At 43.8% G+C, this 23,268-nt stretch overlaps 1 protein-coding gene across 2 annotated transcripts in view; it reads right to left on the reverse strand.

The window, feature by feature from the left end:
• PRICKLE2 (prickle planar cell polarity protein 2) overlaps positions 1 to 18,066 on the reverse strand; it is a 94,405-nt gene extending 76,339 nt beyond the window's left edge. The window contains exon 1 of one of the 2 annotated variants that reach the window (XM_033926593.1): positions 17,563 to 18,066. The gene's annotated coding sequence lies outside the window, so the exon portion shown is untranslated. The remainder of the gene's footprint in view (positions 1 to 17,562) is intronic. The other variant, XM_033926594.1, reaches the window with a different exon arrangement.
• Between the last annotated feature and the right edge of the window lie 5,202 nt (positions 18,067 to 23,268).

The raw sequence follows: 23,268 nt of genomic DNA on the forward strand, positions 1-23,268 counted from the left end.
TGCCTACTAAGTTACTTACAATCCACGGTTTTACTGTATATGAAGATAAAACACCCAATTGCTTCAGAGGAATTATGAATTTCGTCTCGTAAGGCATCAGGACTGCTTGTAATCTATTTATTAGAAAATGTAACATTGTACACCACTGCTAAAAGGTAAATATAATTGTTTTAATTTATTTAATTATAGAAGGAGAGCTTACGTTGCATAATAGATTTCTCTATGTTGTGAACCCTTCTTAATTAATTTGAACAACTGGTTCAAAGTGACTTGGGAATAAGATTCATTCACGCTCAAGCTTGATTTCCCTCACTGCCACGACAGTGCAAAGCCAGGAGCAAACCACGAGGCTAAATCAAATGGCGGAGCTTTGCCAGATTCTCACCATTTCCTGCGTTTCAACAGATCAAAAATACGCAAGACCCCAATGTCCGATGAGCGTCTGGTTTCTTTCAGAGGAATTCAGATTAGCTGCTGGGGGGCCTAGGACGATTCATCCCAGACCCTTAAGAGCTGCCAGTTCAAGGGGGGGGGGCCCTTTCACTGTGTCCCTCCCCCACATGCGCCCTTACACTTCAAAATTCACAGCTACCTAATCGCTACTTTAAGAGTTTTTGTTTTCAGCCGTATTTCAGCCCTTATACTTCAAAATCGTGCCACTACATTCAGTTAAACTTTTGTTTTCATAGCATGGGGTGCGTGTGGTGGTGGGGGCAATGCCCCCCCCTCCAACTCTCCCCGGTCAGCACTCCACCTCGATCCACACCCCCCGTGATCAGCACTCCCGCCTCGATTCAGCATGTCAAAGGGCCACACTGTGATCAAGCATGTCATAGATGCCGCAATGTTTTTTTTTATAATCCAGCACTACCCTTTTCTGGGCAATTTGTTCCTTTTAATGCTGTTTGTCATAAAACCTTATTTGAGCTACAAAGAACGCCTCAGAAAACTGGTACTATTCACCCTCGAAAAGAGAAGACTGCGAGGGGATTTGATAGAGACTTTTAAAATATTAAAAGGATTTGATAAAATAGACCAGGAAACAGCATTACTAACATTTTCGGAGGTGACACGGACACGGGGTCACAGCCTGAAACTGAGTGGCAGCAGGTTCAGGACAAACGTCAGGAAGTTCTGTTTCACACAGCGAGTGGTTGGCGCTTGGAATGCTCTCCCGGAGGAGGTGGTGGCGGAAACTACTGTTCCGAGTTTCAAGCGCAAGTTGGATGCACACCTTCTGGCAAATCATATCGAGGGATACGGGGAATCCCGATCTCCAAAAAGGAGTACTTAAATGGGCCACCGCGTGCGCGGATCGCCGGACAAGATGGACCTCGGCCTGATCCGGTGAAGGCATTTCTTATGTTCTTATCTACCACGGACCCCTGAAGAAGGCGTGTTGTCCGAAACACGGACCGTGTCAGGTCCCTTGTTTGGTAATAAGGCTGTATATACCATTAAAGCAGGGGTGTCAAAGTCCCTCCTCGAGGGCCGGAATCCAGTCGGGTTTTCTGGATTTCCCCAATGAATATGCATTGAAAACAGTGCATGCAAATAGATCTCATGCAGATTCATTGGGGAAATCCTGAAAACCCGACTGGATTCTGGCCCTTGAGGACCGACTTTGACACCTGTGCATTAAAGTTTGAAATAAACAGTGCCTGCATCTTGTATTTTTGCTTTGCCACAATGAAAGGGCCACAATGAACAGTCCCATGATGAAAAGGCCACAAAGCGTCCCATTCCGGCTGCTGGTGGACACCTTAACGTGTAATCGCAGTAGAATTTCATGTGGCAGTGTTAATTAATTACCGGGAATGAACAACCTAGTGCTGTACTAAGGTGTAAAACCTGATTTTACAGCCGTGGCCACAGCGACTGAAAGCAGATCGAGAAACGGTTAAACCATACTAAGAGCCAGATGTATTAAAGTTTTCTCCATTTGAATATACGGACAACATGTTTTATTTACACCTAAGGTATTTTATCGTAAATAATAACATTTATTAGCTTGTTCAGCATACATAGTAACGTAGTAGATGACGGCAGATAAAGACCCGAATGGTCCATCCAGTCGGCCCAACCTGATTCAATTTAAATTTTTTTCTTCTTAGCTATTTCTGGGCAAGAATCCAAAGCTGATGCTTTGTATTAAGGAACTGTCGTTTCAGCAGGATTAAGTATCGGACCTCATTCTCGGAATATTAATTGTAGGCCTCAAAATACAACAAGTACAATCAACAATTCCCACTACACGGCCGATTGTGCTTTTGGTGTAATAACTCACACGTAAGGACATTTGTTTTCCAAAATGCAGCAGGAACATATAAAGTTCCAATAAGTCTACAAAGGTCTAGTAGTGTACGAAATGAAATTGGAGAATATTATAGCTTTATGGACTATGTTTACAGTGTATGTGGTAAGTAATGCGTTACATGCCTTCCTGGGTGCTGGCCATAAACTTGCTGCCTTATATGAATACAGAACATTTCCATTTCTAAGGCAAATATTCACCCTCTGATTCTATAAATGGCACCCAAAAATGGCCATGCATTGAAAGCAAATGATAACTTCGACCCTGACAAAGCAATCGAAACGTGAATTCATGTCGGGGGAGGTGCTAGCGACTTAAGAAGATTGTCACATAAGCCTCCAAAATATAATAGAAAGTTGCATGAATTTAAGAATGATAAATGATAAAAGATGAAAAAAATACAGCAAAAAAGTGAATCAATGAGGAGCAAAATCACATATAAAGTCATGATAAAAAGTACAAACACGTACCAAACAACCAGATACTAAAACAAGATAAAACAGCAAAAAAACTGCTCTAACTCATACTGTCGCATGGCTGACACCCTCTTTCTGAACTGCAAAAGAATATTCGAATGGCGCAGTGTCAACGGTAAAGCATTCCACAGCGCCGGGCCCTGCACAGAGAACATGGCGGATCCAAAGTTAGCGCATCTCACAGTGATCTGAAGATCCTTTAACACTGCAATGATATGCTTTTCATATTATCATGTTTATATTGGAAAAAGTTTCATGTGACAAATAATAGAGCCTTTCGTATTTGGTTATATACAAGAGGTAGTTCAGAGGCATGTCCAGCATTCAGGTGCAGTTTTGTACATTCTTAAGTCGGATTTGTATGTAAGTCAGAACTTGTAGATTTTAAGATTCTTGCTGCTTCCCTCTGCTCCCAGATGACAAAAGGGCCATTACTATGTTCCCTCTAAGGTACAACCACACACCGTTCTTAATGTGGCCATGCATCTTTCCTGAATCTGCTGCAGGAGAAGTATAGGAGACTAGGCCACTGGAAATACTGTTCAGTGAAATCAAATTATGCCATGATCGCGTTCTTAAGTACGAGTCGTACTTAAGTCAGGCGTCTGTAACTCAGGGACTGCCTGTACTTGACTCACATAAGAACATAAGAGTTGCCATACTGGGACAAACTGCAAGATCCCAAGAAGTAGCAACATTCTAGAGCTGATTTTGTGATGTCATAATGCCTCATTCAACCAATGCCTAAGAGCCCAACTCATCAGTGATGTCACAATGGCTTGATTATTCCTATACAGGCATTACCCGGGTTAAGAACGTGGTACTTTAGTGGGATTTGTACGCAACTCTGAACTTGTAGATTTTAAGATTCTTGCTGCTTCCCTATGCTCCCAGCTGACAAAACCCCCTACCAGTGTCCCTCTAAGGTACAGCATGCACAACCACACACCGTTCTTAATGTGGCCATGCATCTTTCCTGAATCTGCTGCAGGAGAAGTGTAGGAGTCTAGGCCAGTGGAAATACTGTTCAGTGAAATCAAATTATGCCATGATCGCGTTCTTAAGTACGAGTCGTACTTAAGTCAGGCGTCTGTAACTCAGGGACTGCCTGTACTTGACTCACATAAGAACATAAGAGTTGCCATACTGGGACAAACCAAAGCTCTTTCAAGCCCAATATCCTATTTCCAAGAGTGGTCAACCCAGGTCACAAGTGCCTGGCAAGATCCCAAGAAGTAGCAACATTCTAGAGTTGATTTTGTGATGTCATGATGCCATTGACCCCTCAACGTATTAATCCAGTTTCCCCTAGCATAGCAACCACAAATGTTCACGCTACATCACGGAGGGGCAGAATCAGCCATAAAACTTTCTTAGGCAAGCCGCAGCTGGAATCTGTTTAGATGTAGAGTGGTCACAGCAAAACCAAGAAGACCCAAATTTCCGCAGGAAAAGAAAAACAAGTCCAAACAAACGAGACTGTGGAAACTCACTGTTCTCGGACCTTTGGTTGTGATTTGTTAAAAATTTTCTTGACAAAAGCAAGATCAACAGTACAAACTCTACCCACATATATCATAAGAGGACCCAACAACTTGTCACCAACCCTCCGCAGAGTAGGGCTGCCGGGTGACAAACACAGGGATTCTGGCGTGTCCCCTACAACCAGGGGTACCTTCAGGACTTTTTCAGGTGGCCCTGGGCAATTGCCCGGGCCTAAGAGATGCAAGGTAAGTAACAAGGTTTCACCATATCACCAGCCAACACAAGTTCTTTAGGAAAGAATAAGTTGTTTATTCTGACCCACAGGTCAAAAGTATGCAACAGAAAACAAACATCACTTTTGCAGGTCATTCAACAAAAATAGTAGATTTGCAAAAATAAAGCTTTACTGCAAATTCAAAATAAATCAAAACTCCTTAGGCAAACATAGCCACAGCAAACTCTGGTAACAGTTCAGCTTTTCTCTCAGCTCCCACATGCAGGCCACATCACACAGCTGAGACAGATAATCTAATTAGCTTCCAGAACAGGAGTCACAGCAGGATTTTTTAAGTTCCAACAACCAAACTTAACTATGTCAGTTTGAGCTTCAGGTTCACAAACTTGCTTTTAAATCTATTCCTCAGTTTGAAGCAAGTATTATTCTTACTCTCAAAATACTTATAAAGTTCAAACATATCTTAACTTCTTCAGGCATAGTTTGCACAGCAGGAACAAACCAAACATCAGCAAAAGAAAAAAAGAAACACAAACCACTAATGGTTTCTCAGTTGCTGCATTCTTTCATGCAACTTCCATACCTTCCGTCTGGCTTTCTAACATAGGGCCAGCCAGTTCTATCTCCATGCCTTCCACACGATCTAGAACCTGGTAGTTTGAAGTAGGCAGGATTTCCTCCAACTCCTGCATGGGATAATCCAGCACGTTTTCCTCTCCTGCTCTGTTCCACAGCTCTTCCCCTGCCTTGAGCTGTGGGAGTGACTCGCCCTGGTCACTCGCTCCTCCTCCTCCTGCTTGACTCAACCTGCTTTTAAACAGATCAGAGCCAATCCCCTTCAGCCTGTAGCGGGGGATGGGTCTTGGCTCTACAGCAGCTTTTCTCTGCCTAGGTTTTTCTACTGCAGCTACCTTCCTCGGGGCTTCTCTAGCTGCTCTAAAGCCAGGAGGCTGCTGTTGCCAATCTGCCTGCCTCTGTTCCAGTTCACTATCTCTTTGGTTATGGGGGCAAGGGAGGTCAGCCTCAAGGTGAGTGCCAGAATCGATCTGGTCTGCTCTTCTGCATCCGATCCTATCAGGGACCGGACTAGTGCTGGTGCTGGGTTTGTCACAAACTCTAATGTGACCTTGTTCCGCATGCGATACGTCCATCCGTGTGGAGGTTTATTAAGATCTCGATTAAAATGAAGAGATCTATTGTTTTTAGGATTTTCAAGACTTTCTTCCACATCGGTCAAAAAACTGTATCATTACATTAGTATCCCCTTTTTTTATGTGGTCTCTTTCACTCACAAACTCTCATCCACAACTTGTCAATGCGGACGCCATGTCTTTTCAACCACTCATGCAATTAGCACGCACAAATGTTCATAATTCACAACTCGTCAATTTGGACACCATGACGTTTTATTCACAATTTCTATTTACAATTTTTATTGATGTGGTTATGTCTTTCCACCCTTCACATGCACACACGACTTCCTCATTCATAGTTCACATCTTTTTGACACCATTTATCTACAGTACTCATACACACTTAGACTAATACACATCTTTTGATATTCATATCCTAGGCTCCCTGAGGAAGGCGTGTTTAGCCGAAACACAGCCTGTGTTGGGTCCTCTTATAGATATATATGGATAGAGTTTGTACTGTAGATCTTGCTTTTGTCAAGAAAAAAAATTTTTTTTTTAATAAATCTTTATTAATTTTCAAATGTTCAAATGTTAACAGTGCCATACAATGAATTTAAACATAAACACTACACAGAACGCACTTTAAATACACAAATAATTCAAAAAAAAACCAATCATTTTCTCCCCCCTCTCCTTAATTAAAAGAAGTACATATTTAATTTTAATAATATAGATAATTAAGTATAGAAATTTGTTAATAAATTACAAGCAAAGGTCAGAGAACATTGAGTTTCCACAGTCTCGTTTGTTTGGACTCGATGTAGAGAAGTCATCATAATGCTTCGCAGAATTCAATTCAGAGCAAATGTTAATAACAGACACTTCCCTTTTTCAGATGGTTATTACCACTGGCAAAATCTAGTTTTCCACACAGAAACGCTAGGCTTCTTTCCCCCTGTGTACAGCAGATTTGAGAAATAACACACCAGGCTTATTTTCCGTGAACTCGCAACAAATGAGTCATCCAAGCACTGCAGTCTGTTTTGTTCATTTCGCTCTTGCAAACTAAAGAATTCTAGTTGAGGGTTGTCAAGTAGAAAAACCTATAATGGAACACGGTATCTAAGGGGGAAGAATCAGTGTTATCAGAAGAAAGCTCTGATACTTTGTGCATACTGAAATCATTTCCATGCTAAAGACAACACAATGCAGGTATGGACGATGATTAAATTAGACAAATCATGTATTTTACTTTCTTAAATATTTCTGCTCTATTCCCATGTTAATCTTCAGAGATCACAATATGATTTCCCAAAATAACATGAGGTGACGTAAAATCTTTTTACCGACTATACTCATGAAATCAGCAGTACAATTTAATAGAGAATGATAAGACGCAAGAGGTCAATGATGGCTTTCATTGTTTTTAAGCAAGGGCTCCCTGGGGGATAATTTTAAATAATGCAGATGCGTAAATAATGCATGCGTACCTCTCCCTGTGCGAGGCCTGGCACATTTTCAAAATAAAAGCACGTACATGCTTCTGCTTGGAAAATTACCCCAGGGAATTTATCTGCTCACGTCTACACCATTTAAGTACATAAGAATAGACATACTGGGTCAGAAACAATGGTCCATCTAGTCCTGTAGCCTGTATCAAATAGTGACCAATCCAGACCACAAGAATCTGGCAAAAAGCCAAATACGGTAGAATCTCAGCTAATCAGCATTCAATTGACTGACACTCTCAACCAACCGGCAAAAAAATTGCTGTCCCCCCCCCCCCCCGGAAGTGACGTTAGAGAGAGCGCCGAAGCCGACGCGGGTAGCAAGTTGGTGGCTGCTTGCGCCAAAGTTAAAAAGGTGCGGGGGAAGGGAAGGAGTGCGCTCGGGACAGCGGGAGGAGTGAGAAGGGGGGGTAGAGAGGAGGAGGGGTGCCGGCGCCCGGGGCGGACCGCACCCCCCCCCCCAATGGGTACATTATGTTAATACAGCAACGTCTTCCTCTTTAGTGGAATGCTTTGCCTAGGAATTTACACACGTGTGATAATATTTGGTGGTTTAGGAAATTGTTAAAACCCTATTTCTTTGGCCAGGCATTTCACTGAGCGTAGAAGATCTGGGTATTTAGGGAGCTGTTTGTCTTATTTATTACAGTTTATGTACAACGCAGATGTGGTTTTGTTGGCTTTAATGTAAATTTGTTTCTAAAGTTATTACGAATGTTTTTATTGCACGCTGCCAGGTTTTAGGCGGATAATAAATATTTAAAATAAACAAACAACAAAATTCCAGGCTACTGATCTCAGCCCTAAGGCCTCAACACAACATCCCCCAATCTAGTAAAAAAGAACACATAGGCTCAACAACCCCAACACAGCACCTCCTCCCATGCCAATAAAAACAAGAGGCGTTTCGCAACCCAAGAACATACCTCCCACTCTAGCAACAAGCCAAGAGAGGCTCAGGAGCGCCAACATACGCCTCCTCTCTGCCCTATCCTTTTATTCTTCACTTCTTGGGCCCATCCTTTCCTTACTCTGTCCACCACCTCTTCCCTCTTTCTGTCCTGCTCTAAACCCATCGTATATTCTCTCTTCACCTCTCCTGCCACCCTAAACTCATCCTGCTATAGCGCCAATCCCATTCTGCCTCTATCATCCCACCTCTACCCTTCTTTCGCCATTCCAAGATCCAGCTGTACACCAGTTTGTGGCCCACTACCCAAACCCCTTCTCTTTTCTCTCTTGCCCCTTAAACTCCTGTCTCCATCTAACCAAGCTAAAAAATAAAAGGGCATGGCAGACTCCATAACAGATGTCTTCTCCTCCAACCTCCATGAAAACAATGATGACGTATCTTTATCTTTCTTCAGCAACTTTTTGGCCCAGTTGAGCCAGGCCACCTCTGTTTAGCAGGTAGCAGCACAGGGATGCTGATAGGCAAAGAAAGCATTGGTAGGCACAGGATAATCCAGGAGAGAAGCAGTGATAAGCTCGGGACCGGATCCAAGACAGATGTAGATGCTGTTTGGGGCTGAGGCTGGAAAAAGTGCAACAGCAGCAGTCAGCTCGATGCACCGGGTTCAGATCAGCAGCATGGTAGTAATGGCATTATGGTTCCTTGAGGACAGCAGGTATCAGAAAAGGTGGGAAACAGCTCCCCTCTCTCCCCCCCCCCCCCCGACCTGCACAGAATTCATGTTGTGCCACAGGCAGGCAAAGAAGCTACATCTGAGAGTCACATACAGGTTAGAGAGAGCTGTTGACATTTTTTCTAACGCCTTCTTTCCTGAAACATAAGATGTCTCAGGCTACCACTGCAAACACTGCCAAAAGAAACCACACACACACCACAACACACAAATTAAAAATAACACAAACCAAACAAACCATTGCAACAACACACTCATCCCATTAAGAGAGAAGGGATGGGCGCCCAGCCTCTCCTAGACGCAAGGAGGCTCATACCCAGCAGGGTACAGGTTTATGTCACCTTCCCGGCACTAAACTGCAGTGAACACTATAGAAAATGCTGTGAAAAAAAAAAAGAGGAAGATCAACAACCAGAGAACCCAACCCAAGCTCAATCTGTCATCAGTACTCATACTAAAAGCTATCACAGTACATCATACATGCTCTTAATTGCAAACAGGGATTCCTAAACTAGTACCCTAGACCGGTGTTTCTCAACTCGGTCCTGGAGTACCCCCTTCCTTGCCAGTCAGGTTTTCAAGGAATATGCATCAACTTAATTTGCATACACTGCCTCCATTATATGCAAATTTCTTTCATGCATATTCATTGTGGATACCCTGGTAACCTGACTGGCAAGGGGGTACTCCAGGACCGAGTTGAGAAACACTGCCCTAGCCCCTGCGTATTTGCGTAGACGGGAAACAGCACATGAAATATGCTTCATATGGAATCCAAGAATGGGTTTAGGACACGCTAATATGACAGAAGGAAACACATCTGAGAGAAGAGCTGCATTGCCAGCAGGTACCATGTAAAAGCTAATACTGTAATGGAATTCCTTTTTTTACCCTAAGGAGTTCTAGCTGAGGTTGACTGATACGCTCGATCAAATAATAGGTTAATCTGTGCAGGAGAAAAGGATGCACTTAATTTGCTCTTCATTATAACCCCTCCCCCTTCTGTTTGCAATGTACTGTATAATCATAGATAACATCAAAGCATGTAGCAGAGCAATCCTGAAGCTTCAGCACCAAATAGGTCTAAATTATTCAGTTGGAACAAACGAAAACATGCCCTTTTACTGTTCTAGTTTCCATTTAATTTGCAAGTGCATTAACCCCTTGGCACCTGGCATTAGGATTTTTCAACTGGCAAAATACTTACTGCTAATTGCGCAAAGGGCTCGATTGAAGATTTGGAAATATACTTCTAATTCACCACTGACAACCTTATCCTTTTACATCTGGCCTGCCAGCTGTGCTCCTGGAGGGCTGGATTTGCTGTGAATACCCTCAGTGTGAGCTAATGAAAACAAGCCCCATGTGCAGACGATAGGCAGCAAAAGTGACTATAGCCTTGTGAAGCGTACATTTTGTAGGACAACCTCTCGAACAGTTACCTGGACCTGCCACAGTTAAACATAAATCGTTAAGCCTTTCGGTTCCAGGCAGTTTACAAAAGAGGTAAGGCTGGGTAGAGACAGCGAACTACAACATAAGTATGAAGGCCGATAGCTGCAGAGTTCACAATGTGGTAAGAAAACATAGTAACGTGGTAAATGACGGCAGATAAAGACCTGAATGGTCCATCCAGTCTGCCCATAAGTTATACCCATTTAAAAATACATGTCTCTTCTTTGATATTTCTGGGCCAGGTTCCAAATGCCGATATTGCCATCCAAGTTCACTCCAGCTTATCCAACCATTCCATTTTTTGCAGGATATCTACTGTAAAGTCTGGCCAGTAACATCTTCATGTTCCATATTACCTAGTGGAGTTCACATTGATGGCCATCCCAGCCCATCCTAAACCGAATCACCATATATGGGACAGAGACCGTGCAAGTCTGTCCAATACCGACCATAGTTCTTTAATTTACGTCCTTAGTTTTCTAATTAGAGATCCTCTATTTTTATCCCACACTTTTTTAAAATTCCATCACCGTTTTCCTCTCCTCCACTTCCCTCGCGAGGCCATTCCAGGGATCTACCAACCTTTCCGTGAAGAAGAATTTCCTAACATTGCTCCACCGATTCTTACAAAAAGGAAGGCTTACAAAGAGGTAAGGATGACCGTTGTCCACGAGCTGCAACATAGAATTGAGGGAGCGATGGTGATGGAAGACTTGTTCTGGGAGTCCTAGGGCAGATTGCTGAATTTGGAGAAGAGGTGTGTTTTTAGGAGCTTTCTGAAGTGCATGTAGGAGGCTGATGCTTTGACCAGTTGGTTCCATTTGGGGTCTTTGGAAGGAGCTTGATAGGATAGTAGTCTGTTGACGAATCTTTTTTTTAGTGCACCCTTTGACTGAGCGGAAGGTGAAGAATGATTGATGTCATGTTGATTGTCCAGGTTCAGAAAATATGAACTGATTAGTGAGGTAGTTCAGCAGTAGACCATGTAATGGTTTGTAAAAGAAACAGCCAAATTTGAAGAGCACTTGGCTCTCTATCGTCAGCCAATGCAGTTTTTGGTAGAATGCAGTAATGTGGTCAAATTTTTTTAGGTTATAGATAAGCCTCACTGTGGTGTTTTAGATGATGTTTAGTCTCTGGAAGTGTTTGCAGAGTCCTGCTAAGTAGACGATGTTGCAATAGTCTAAGATGCTTAGGACTAGTGCTTGGACCAGGGAGTTTGAATGGTGCCTGTTCACAGTATTTTCTTATGGATCTGAGTTTCCAGAATGTGTTGAAGCCTTTGTGTATGACATGGTTCACTTGGACAGTTGACTGTCTAGATCAGGGGTGTCAAAGTACCTCCTCGAGGGCCGGAATCCAGTCGGGTTTTCTGGATTTCCTCAATGAATATGCATTGAAGGCAGTGCATGCAAATAGATCTCATGCAGATTCATTGGGGAAATCCTGAAAACCCGACTGGATTCTGGCCCTCGAGGACCGACTTTGACACCTGTGGTCTAGATGTACACCCGGGATTCTGATTGTGGGGGAGATAGGGAAGATGGTTCCCATTAGGGCTAGGGAGTTTACTGAAAAGTTAGTGGCTGTGGCTATGAAAAATATTGTTTTCTTGGTGTTCAGTTTTAGTTTGAAGTTGGCCATCCAATCTTCTATGGTGGACAGGATGATGTCCAGTCTGTGTATTTCCGTGAGCATCAGACGTGTAGCTATAATGGGAGATGTTTAGACTGCTTAGCTGGTCTCCTAGCTTGAGACCTGATCTTGAAGAGCCACACTAAGAAAGGGCTGGACCAGCTAATTTTAAGATTCAGTGGAGTCAGGGTTGAAGCTTCTGGAGCCTGATGCTGAGCCTGGAGTTGACATGTGGAGGGGGTGAAGAAAGGAAGTGGTGGAAGGGGAGTTTAGAGTTGCAAGAGACTGATTGGCAGGTTTTTATACATAATTCCTGCTGATCAGTGATTCTGCAAACTGGATTGGTTAGACAATACAGGAGGGGTGGGATATTAAACTAGATACTTAAGATGGCCACTTCTGAAGCACAGGGCTTTTCCTCCCATCCTCCTTCTTGGTTATGCTATATTATTCTGTATTACAGATTTGATTTTTTTTTCTAGTTTCCATTCTAGGACTGTTGCTAGAAGTTATTGGTTGTCACAGCAGGTGGACACCCAAAGGTATGCGGGACAAGCTCTGAAAATAAGCATGGCGGAAGATCAGGTTCTATAAGTGGGTCAGCTGAACTGAAAAAAAGGAGGTCCATGCCCACTCCTTAAGCCTCAACTATCTAAGGTGGGGTGTGGAATGTAACATTTATGCGGTATATAAATTTATAAATAAATAATAAATATGCATTGATGTTGATTGGTGGAGGCAACTGCTCAGCTGCCAAGGTGATGGGCTGGGGAGGGGTGGTTTATGCAACACTTCATTTTTGTAGCTCAGGTTACTGAACTGGCTTTTGTTGCCATTACTTATGATAAGTAAGGAGCTTTTTTGTTACTTCCAACTTGCTGTAATGCCACTGTTATTTGAGTGGAAGGGATTGTGGTTGGGTGGTTTGGAGCTGGAAGAACTGGGATCATAGGTAAACTGGTACCAGCTCCAAAGGTTAATACTGTGGTGGAAGGAATCTTCCTTGCTCCTCCTATCTGACTCTGTGGATAGTAAATTTACCCAGGCTCTAGGCACCGGAAGGCCTCTCTGTGGTGGGCTTGAGTATCAAGGCGGTCAGAGAAATTCTCTTTGCTGGCACATGCAAATTTCGGAATCTTTTGTGTACCGTGTGGGATGCTGAGGTGAGGACCGCCTTTCCCCTCCTTCTTATACGGTACAGATGCACAGCCTTGCAGGCCACTTTTTCCTTCTCCCACCCTCCCTCCCTAAGAATATGGTATAAATGGTTTGCAATATTATGAATTCCCCTTTAAAAACCAGCACACCGACAAAGCCGCGCACGACAATGGCGCTCCGACAAATGTGCCCCAACAACTGCGCGCACAACAATTGGATATCTGGAAGGCTCTGATTGGCTCAGACTCCTCAGGCCCCTGAGGTGCCTCAAGCCCCTCCCAAGGGATGGGGCCTGAGGAGTCTGAGCCAATCAGAGCCTTCCAGATATCCAGGTACATAAAGGGTTCCCATAATCATCATGTAAACCTTACCCCAACACTAGATGAGAAGTGAATCTTTAAAGTGTAGGGAGGGTTACTTCATAACCTTCAAAAAGACAAAATAGTATCCGTGCTTGCATGCATTTGTCCTGTGTACATTTGACGGGTCACCTTAAAACCTCTACTACATAATAATATCTATCTATCTTTATATAAATATAGATAGATACATACATAGATAGATAGATAGAAGCAGCATCCCACATGTTACCCAGAAGATTCAGAAATCTGCATGTGCCACCAAAGCGAAAACTTCTCTTCTCCCCTTGATACCCAAACCCACCACAGAGAGGTCCCCGGTGTTGATATGGTTTTGAACACTGCCTCAAAAAACCTAGGAGTTAATCCGACCTTTCATTTCCTTCTCCGCTCGGTTTGTCTCTCCATCAACAGAGAGCAACCCCTAGGGGTAGAAGAGAAGAGCAGGTGCTGAGGATGCAAAGGCCCTAAAGGACGGAAAAAGAACAGAAATACAAGAGGGAGCCAGGAGCAGATGAGACACTTGGAAGAGTGCCATGCTGCTCCGACCATCTTGAGTGAAAGGGGCGAAGGGAAAGAGGATGAGGAAAAGGAAGAGATGTCAGGGTACCAATCGGGTGCTAAAAATGCGAATGAAGGTCCTGTACTGTACATTAGGTTACATATTTGAGCATAAAGCTTGCTTTCAAAAAAGTAATGGATGACACACAATAAGAGAGAACAGTGTTTATGTTTGTGTATGGAGGGGGAGGGGAGTTTTTACACTGTTAAAATAGTGAGCTCATACCACTTCAAACACATGAATCAGTCTGTGTTCAATGTTACAAAAAACAAGCTTTTATTTTAAACACTATTCTAGATCACTTGCTGCAGTGGGCAATGTGGTGCATTAAAAGACAAGGTTTAGGTCAGCCTGAGTCCTGAGTGGTACTGCTGTGTCCTGCCATTCACAAGAACCCAGCTCCTGAGTGGGTTCTGCCACTTCCTGGATTGATTGGGCTGCTATGAAGGCTGCATTCATAGCTTCTGAGGGTGTGGAGTCGAGAATGACACAGGGACACATTTTCCCCCATCCCTGCAAGCTCCGTCCTCATCTGCGCAAGCCTCAAACACTTTAAAATCCTAAGTAGCAACATTCTAGAGCTCAGATTGTGATGTCATAATGCCTCATTCCACCAATGCCTAAGTTCCGTCCTCATCTGCGCAAACCTCAGACACTTTAAAATCCTAAGTAGCAAGATTCTAGAGCTCAGATTGTGATGTCATAATGCCTCATTCCACCAATGCCTAAGTTCCGTCCTCATCTGCGCAAACCTCAAACACTTTAAAATCCTAAGTAGCAACATTCTAGTGCTCAGATTGTGATGTCATAATGCCTCATTCCACCAATGCCTAAGCTCCGTCCTCATCTGCGCAAGCCTCAAACACTTTCATATCATAAGTAGCAACATTCTAGAACTCAGATTGTGATGTCATACTGCCTCATTCCACCAATGCCTAAGCTCCGCCCTCATCTGCACCAGCCTCAAACACTTTAAAATCCTAAGTAGAAACATTCTAGAGCTCAGATTGTGATGTCATAATGTCTCATTCCACCAATGCCTAAGCTCCGTCGTCATCTGCACAAGCCCCAAACGCTTTAAAATCATAAGTGTCCGAGGCTTGTGCAGTTAAGACCGAGCTTGCAGGAATGGGGCAGGGACAGGGACATAACTCGCGGGGACGGGATGAGGACATTGAGTTCCTGCGAGGACGGGGAAAAATCTGTCCCGGTGTCATTCTCTAGTGTGGAGGGAGTCAGGGCCAGTGCCTATGGGTGACATCTAGAGGCCAGGTTCAGGTACTGTATGGCTCCAGGCTCAGGACTATCTTTGCAATGCCTAATGTAGATCTACTGGGGGGAACGAGTTTCAAAACAGGATGATAATCCCCAGGTAGTTCCCAGATTGCTGCCAGATCCAAGCTCAATGGAAATCAAGGTCAGAAGTATAAAGGAAAAGAAAAAAAATCTGCTGGGTCAGAATAAAAAACCCCGAGAGCGAATAGCCCAAATATAGAACTCAGAGCCACAGGGAGTGATTAGAAAAAGCAGACATGCCTAGGAAGAAATTATTTACTTAACGCTGACTATGGTTTTAATTCTGCCAAAGCCAGGAATGCTGCCGGTTGCACAAAAGTGGGTGTGGCTTCCACTGCAAAGAAGGAGGTTGATCATTTTAATCTTTGAATCGAAGCATTTAATCGCTTGCATATTGTACACGCCAGATTCATTAGGATTGTTTTCCTTTACTGAACTGACGTTGAGGTACATCCTCGGGAAGACCTGAATTCTTTAAGGAACGGCAGGAAAATCCAAACATGTTCAAATGCAAATCGGCACAGAGACTCGCTCAAGGCAAAGGCAGCCCTCCTAGGCTCGTTTCGGATTTATTTGTTTTTATAAGAAGGTTTCAATGCACAGACTTCTTTAGCGTTGTCAAAGTCTCAGATGTTTATTCTGTCTTCATTCCTTCCTTTAGTTATGGCTCCCTTCTTCCCCCCCCCCCCCCTCTCCCCTTCTTTGCAGCTGTCCAGGAATTACCCAGCAACAAAACTGGAACCTAAGCGCTTCTCAAACAAGAGCCCTACCTCGTACATTTCTATGAGGGAAGGCATTGCAAATAAAATCAGGAGCAGGAATACTCTTAAAAATTTTCAGTTCTATAATTATTTCAAAGTTGTGACTCGGTGCCCGGAGGGACTGGTAAAGACTGACCCATCTGTGAAAGCAATTACCAGCAGAATAGCTAACAGTATTTGTGTACTCCAGATAACACCGTGAAGAACGGCCTAAAAGCAAGGGTGTCAACAAGAGAAATGGCCTCCCACACCCAAAAAACGTTATAGGGAAATAATAATAAAAAAAACCCCACCCCCAGCTCATTGTACAGTATTATCCAATGATATTTCTTAGGTAAACATGGCATGCACACACGGATCCCGGGGTCTGGAGTTTGCAAATACACTGAACGCAGTACAAGAGGGAATATGCAAAGTTACAAGATAATACGGCCGAAACCGATATGACAACGCTGCAAATATTTTGTTCAGCTTTAATCCTCTGGTTTAGCGAAAGAAAGGTCCGATTCGTGTTTCCTTAGCTAGGCCAACGGCTCATTATTTCCAAAAGTATTTAGCTGATCACAAGTCACCTCTACATCATGCACGGTGGTGAAAATATTTTCGATTTCAGACAGAAAATTAAAGAGGCAAACCAAGGGGTTCTTTTCCAAAGGCACGCTAAACCGCTGGCGGCGCCGGCCACGACCGCCTCCTCTTGAGCAGGTGGTAGTTTTTAGGCCAGCGCGGGGGGGGGGGGGTTATCGCGTGATGAAAAGTCACGCGCGTGAACCCCGCTGGCGCGGCTTCATAAAAGGAACCCTACAGGGTTGTTTTATTAAATAGGTGAGCTAACCGACTTAGCGCTAAAATGCTAAGGCGCCCACAGATGATAATGGGTGCCTTAGCATTTAGCGCGTGCTAGATCGGATTAACACGCCGTAATAAAAGGAGCCCTAATTTAATATGAAGAGTCATCTAATCACTACTTTCAAACCTGTCAACCTGGGTGCAAGATACTGCACAGTAATAGCCAGTAGGCTTTTTTTTTTTTTTTTGTCTTTGTATTATTTATTTACCCGGGGGTATTTTGAGCAAAATTTTTGTTTAATTTTGTTTCTACAATACATATTTTTGTTACTCGATATCCATGTCAAAAAAGTCAGTTACTCATATTCAAAATGGCAGCCCTGCCCCCCTCCCCCCAAAAAATAAATCGTATATTTTAGGAAATAATTCTTAGGTTTGCTTTCCAAGAATTGAAATTATATACAGCTACAGCTAAATTATATAGTACGTGTATATATATAAAAAAAAAAAAAAACCATTATCGCTTCCCTTCAGAATGTACATTAGTTTATGCCATGTAAACTCATTTGAAAATAGAGCAAGAAAAATTGTCCGTTTAAAACTTGATAAAGGTAAAATAATTTAGCAAACGAATGCGTAGCCACTCCAAGATCCCAGAGAACGCCGGTCTCCCCTTTATTTTGCAAGCACTTTTTTTTTTTTTTTTAATAAAACCAAAAATTTACGAAGGAAAGCATCCTCGCTTACCTAGTTCCAGCAACGAGGATGGTCGGAAGCACCAGATCTGCCTTTTAACCCGTTACTTTGCACAGTTCCTGGTCTTTTTGCCAGCTCCTCCCGAGAGCACCAGCTGCGTAAGAAAGCATCGTGTTGCCTTTCCTCTCTCCCTCTCCCTCGCTTAACTAGTTGCTTTCGTGAAAAGAGCAGTGGGCTTATCAAAGCGTGCATCAAAAAAAAACGCCTGGAAACCCTCAGCTGGACAAGGAGGAATCCTGCTCTTTCTTACACTTTGTAGCTGCCTCCAAAGGCTCTGTTCTCTCTTCCCCCCCCACCCCCTAACAGCGTCCAGTGATCTCAATGCATCCAGCAGGCTGCCTACCAACCGCTCCGAAGAGCTAGGCTTTTACGAAAAGGATCCTCGGAGGCAGCAGGACATCCAATTTGCTCTGCACGCACGAGGCATTTAAAAGAGGAAGTGCTCAGCCCCGTGCAGGATAATTGCCAGCTTGGCCGCTGGCGCGAGGCTCTCCTCCCCCGCATGCTAATGAGGCCGGTGACGTCAGCAAGTCCCAGGCACTGCGATGGGACAGCTCGGAGTGGCACTGGCCGGCCCGGGAAACTCATTTGCATGGAAATCAATCGCTCTCTGCTTTGTGGGGTTGGAAATCAATAAGGCCCCAGGCTGTTTAGCAGAAACAAACCAAATCCCTTCCAACTGGCTTGTGTCTGTGTCCCTGTTCAGTATAATTGGCAAAGGAATACTAATGAAAACAGAATTGCTTTCAGGACACTCATTAGTCCAGAACTGTGATCTTCTTGGTGTTTGACCAAACCTAAGCATACTTTCTAGGGAGACTTACTCTTTTATATTAAACATGTGTCTCGCGCAGCCTTCTGACAAAGAAGGTTATTTGAGGCAAACGTTTGAATGCACCAGGGGTAGGCAATTCCGGTCCTCGAGAGCCAGAGCCAGGTCAGGTTTTCAGGATCTCCACAATAAATATGCACGAGATAGATTTGCATCTCAAGGAGGCAGCGCATGCAAATCCATCTCGTACATATTCATGGTGGAGATCCTGAAAACCTGACCTGGCTCCGGCTCTCGAGGACCGGAATTGCCTACCCCTGGAATACACCGTTAACCCTCTAGTGTTTCTAAAGTTTTGGGTCATGATGTCACTATGACTAAAACCATTTAAAATCATCCTAAATTTTTTGGGTGCTAGAATATATGTGTGTGTGTCTGTCTTTATTTTTTTTTCTCTCTCCTTAGCCGCTTTCTGTATTTCTGTCTGTATTTTTTTTTTTTTCCCTTAGCTGTCCACTACCACCCCTTGCCTGCTCCCCCTGTCCATTCTCCCTTCCTTTTACCTCCCCTGTGTCCTCCACCACCCCATCACTGCTCACCTTATCCAGCAGAAGCCCTTCTCCCCTTGTTTTACCTCCCACTGTCCATCATTACCTCCTTCCTGCTCCCCCTGTCCAGCAGTAGGCCTGTCTTCATTTTTCTGCCCCCCCTCCCTGTTCATCAGCACCTCTTCCCCTGTCCATCAACCCCTTTTCTGCCCCTCCATTTCCGTGTGTTGCAGCATTTCCCTCCCACCCCACTTCCCTGTGCAGTATTTTCCTCCCCCCCATACCTTCCTCCTGAACTCCATGCCCTACTTATGTTAAATTGCTTTCCGGGTTTGGCTGCCGTGGCCTGCAGCCACCAACAGCCGCCGTGGCCAACATCCGCCGCGGCCGACATCTGACTCGGGCCGCCGCGGTCGACATCTGCCTCGGGGGGGGGGGGGGAGGAAGAGAGAGCGGAGAGAGTACTGTAGGGGCATGCGCACTCCTACCTGCGGGTCCCTATATCGCAGCGACGGCAAAGTTAGTGTAAGGGAGACGCCAAGAGCAATAATTGAGCACTGGTGCGTAAGGGAACTTGCAGGAAGGGAGGGAACGCAGGCGGGGATCGTGAGTAGCCACCGCTGCGTCTTTCAACAGGGAGCAGGCCAGACCGTAAGCCGCGCATGTGCACTTCCTATGGGTCGCTACAGCTCAAGGAAAACCGGCACACGCATAGGAAGTGCGCATGCGCAGCCTAGCATTTTATTATATTAGATATATATATATAAAAATATTTTTTATCACATACCTTTTTTGGAGTTCAGGCAGTTTCTGCCAGAACTGCTACTATTAATCATTACAAAAAAGGCATGTGGCTGAAACTTAAATTGTGAGTTCTAGTAATTAAAAAAAAAAGAAAAAGAGATGGCGCTAAACCCAGACAAGTTGGCTGAATCCAGATCGTCATGGTTGCCATAATTAATGATCCAGATGTCCTACAACGGTGGTAAACATGAGCATTCAATGTTGTCTTAAAAGCAACCCAGTCCTCAGGGCACACCAAGCTAATCTGCTTTTCAAGACATGCATAATGAATGCGAATGAGATAAATTTCCATGCGCTGCTTCCATTGTATGCAAATCCATCTCATCCACGTTCATTTTGGGCATCCTGAAAACCTGGCTGGCTGTTGAGAGAACCCACGCAAAAGCGATGCTATGATAAAGTGTAAGTTAAGTTTATTAACTGTCCAAGTCAAGATATTTTTTATTAATTGCTTTACTACTACTCAGTGGCGTAGTGAAGGGGGGGCCAGGAGGCGCTCCGCCCTGAGTGCCGTCTTGGTGGGGGCACCAGCACCCATCTTCCTCTCCATCCCCCCACTCCCGCCCGCGCGCAGCCCTTCTCTGCCCTCGTACCTCTTTAACGTTGGTGGTGACAAGAAGCGACCCCCCCCAATCTGCCGCTCGCACCAGCGTCGGCTCTTCCTCTGATGTCACTTCCTGGACCCGTGCCCAGGAAGTGATGTCATTGGAAGAGCCGATGTTGGCGCAAGCAGCAGGTTGAGATTGCTGCTTGCACCAGGAACGTTAAAGAGGTTTAGGGGAGGGGAAGGCATCGCCACCCCAGGCGCCTCTCACCCCCACTACGCTACTGCTTAGGTTACTTCTCAGTATGTCATCTTTCACCTTCATCCTATGCCTCTTTATTCCAGGCTTTCCTATCAACTGAGATTTGTTTACTGTGCATTTAGGTCTCCTAAGTTTTACAAAGCCTCTATTATACCTCCTCTATCTCTTGCTTTTATTCCAAAGTATACATATTGAGATCTTTACATCTGTCCCCATACCCTTTTTGATGAAGGCCACTTACTATTTAAGTAGCCACCCTCTGGACCAACTCCATCCTGTTTCTATCTGTTTTTAAATGCAATCTCCAGAATTTTACACAATACTCTTAATAACGTCTTGTCAGAGACTTTATGCAGAAGCATTAAGACCTCCTTTTATAATAATAATAATAACAGTTTATATACCGCAATACTGTCCCACTGGCCATTCCTCTCCCTAGGCACCCAAACATCCTTCTGGCTTTTGCCTTTTCGATCCGTTTAACCACCTTAAGATCATCACACTCCTCTTTTGAGCAATCAATTCTGCTAGAACTCAAAAGGCACAAATCTCAACTGATAATCAACAATTTCCCCACTAGCACTGGCATTTGCCAATGTAATCGTTCTAGTTGTCCGGTGCTCAAGTCAGTCGAGGTCAGAAATGTTCTCAACCTCTCTAAAGCTGCTAACTTTGATGTTGGGTAAGCCGCTCAGAAGTGCATAGATAAACTCTGTCATTAAAAACACTTCCTTCATTAGCAAAGCACCAACATACTTAAGAACTAGTCAGTCTAACAAGAGGAAAGAATTAGCAAGAAGTGGATAGCCAAATAATTGACTCTAATCCTTTTGTCCTCTTTTACCATAATGTAGAGACACACTTGTGTACTGTGGCATCAGCTTACTTTGCAGCTCCCCAGGTTCTTCGGGGGGGGGGGGGGGGGGGAGGGAAGGAGGGGGGAGCAATAACTTCAGAGCCACAAGCTTTACGCAGGCAAAAAATACACCGTCCACACCAAAGAATGTTTCAAGATCAACACCATTTACCAATGTAATCAAAACAGATAGGTTAAAGGATCGTTATTGTACATCCGGAGATACCAATCCAATATAATGCAAACAAAAACTCTTCCAACAGTCATGCAATTCTGTGGTTTTTCATCCCTCCCCCATTGATCCCAGCTATGTCCAAGACATTAAAGGACTTCCCCATTCCAGTGCATGATTTCTCTTTATTTTTTTTTCACAGCCCTTCTCTGCAGTAGGTTGAACTCCTCATCCTCCAGCATTTCTCCTTCTGACATCTCTAAAGTATGGAACTTAATTGAAATAACTTACTGCTACTTTTCCTGAATTTTTTTTGGGGGGTGGACTTTTAAGGGCCTGAACTGCTCTCCATTGACATACCACAGATTCATACCAGTTTGGAAGCCTAAGGGGAGACGGAGAGCCAGGGATAGGAGTTACCTTCAGCTTCCAACTGGAAGTCCGTCATGGTAAATTAAAGAACTAAGGCCGGTACTGGACAGACTTGCATGGTCTGTGTCCTCATATGTGGTGATTTAGTGTAGGATGGGCTGGGGAGGGCATCAATCGAACCTCCTCTATTTTCTCTGTCACAGCTCCTACGATCTGAAACTCCCATCAAATATCGGAGCGGAACAAAATATAGATAAATTTAAGGGCATTTTAAAATGCTTCCTTTTTAAAGATGCCTACAAGTAATTTAACCATTTTGATATCTTATCTTTTTATCTACCCCCCTCTTTCCCTGTTTCTTTATCTTCAAAAATTATAGTTCTCCCTTCTCTCCTCCTGTTTATTATCCGACCCTATTTTGTGTATGTTTGATCCGTGTTAGATCTTGTCTGTTTTATGATATTAATTCCCCCTTTCAATTTTTATGTATTATTTTAATGTACAATGCTTTGAATCTTATGTTTAGCGTTTAAACTATGGAACAGGAGGATGTTACTGGCCAGACTTTACGGTAGATATCCTGCAAACAGGATGGTTGGATAGGCTGGAGTGAGGTTGGACGAAAACTTCAGCATTTGGAACCTAGGACAATACCAAGTGGACTTTATATGACCCAGAAATATTAAAGAAGAGACAAGTTAATGTAATCATGTATTTGTAATGGGTATAACTAATAGGCAGACTGGATGGATCATCCAGGTCTTTATCCTGAGATTGTGATGTCATAATGCCTCATTCCACCAATGGCTAAGAGTCAACCTCAGCAGTGATGTCAGAAGGGCTTGATTAGATGGTAACTTCAGCATTTGGAACCTAGGACAATACCAAATGGACTTTATATGACCCAGAAATATCAAAGAAGAGACAAGTTAATGTAATCATGTATTTGTAATGGGTATAATTAATGGGCAGACTGGATGGACCGGACCATTCAGGTTTCAAGTTTTATTGAAATTTGATTTTGTCGCCTATCTGCCGTCATTTGCTATCTTAGTATGATTTAAACGTGCTCCTGAAAAACTCAAAACAAGCTCATCATCAATCCCTTGGGGCATACTTGTAAAAAACTTATTCACCAAAATCAACAGGCTTCAAAAATAATCCAAAGGTAGCAAAATGTATATATACAACCCAAAACAAAACATATAAATAAACAATAAATGTTCTCATCACACTAAAATATGAAGAAAAGGAGCCAGTGAATAGGGCAGCAAGATTGGCTGTGTAGCAAAGGGGGTGCGGTCTGCCCTGGGCGTGGTCTTCCCAAGGGCGTGGCACCCCTTCTCTCTGCCCTCCCCACTCCTCTC

Source organism: Geotrypetes seraphini, chromosome 17 (assembly GCF_902459505.1).
Source record: "Geotrypetes seraphini chromosome 17, aGeoSer1.1, whole genome shotgun sequence".
Taxonomy (NCBI): Eukaryota; Metazoa; Chordata; class Amphibia; order Gymnophiona; family Dermophiidae; genus Geotrypetes; species Geotrypetes seraphini.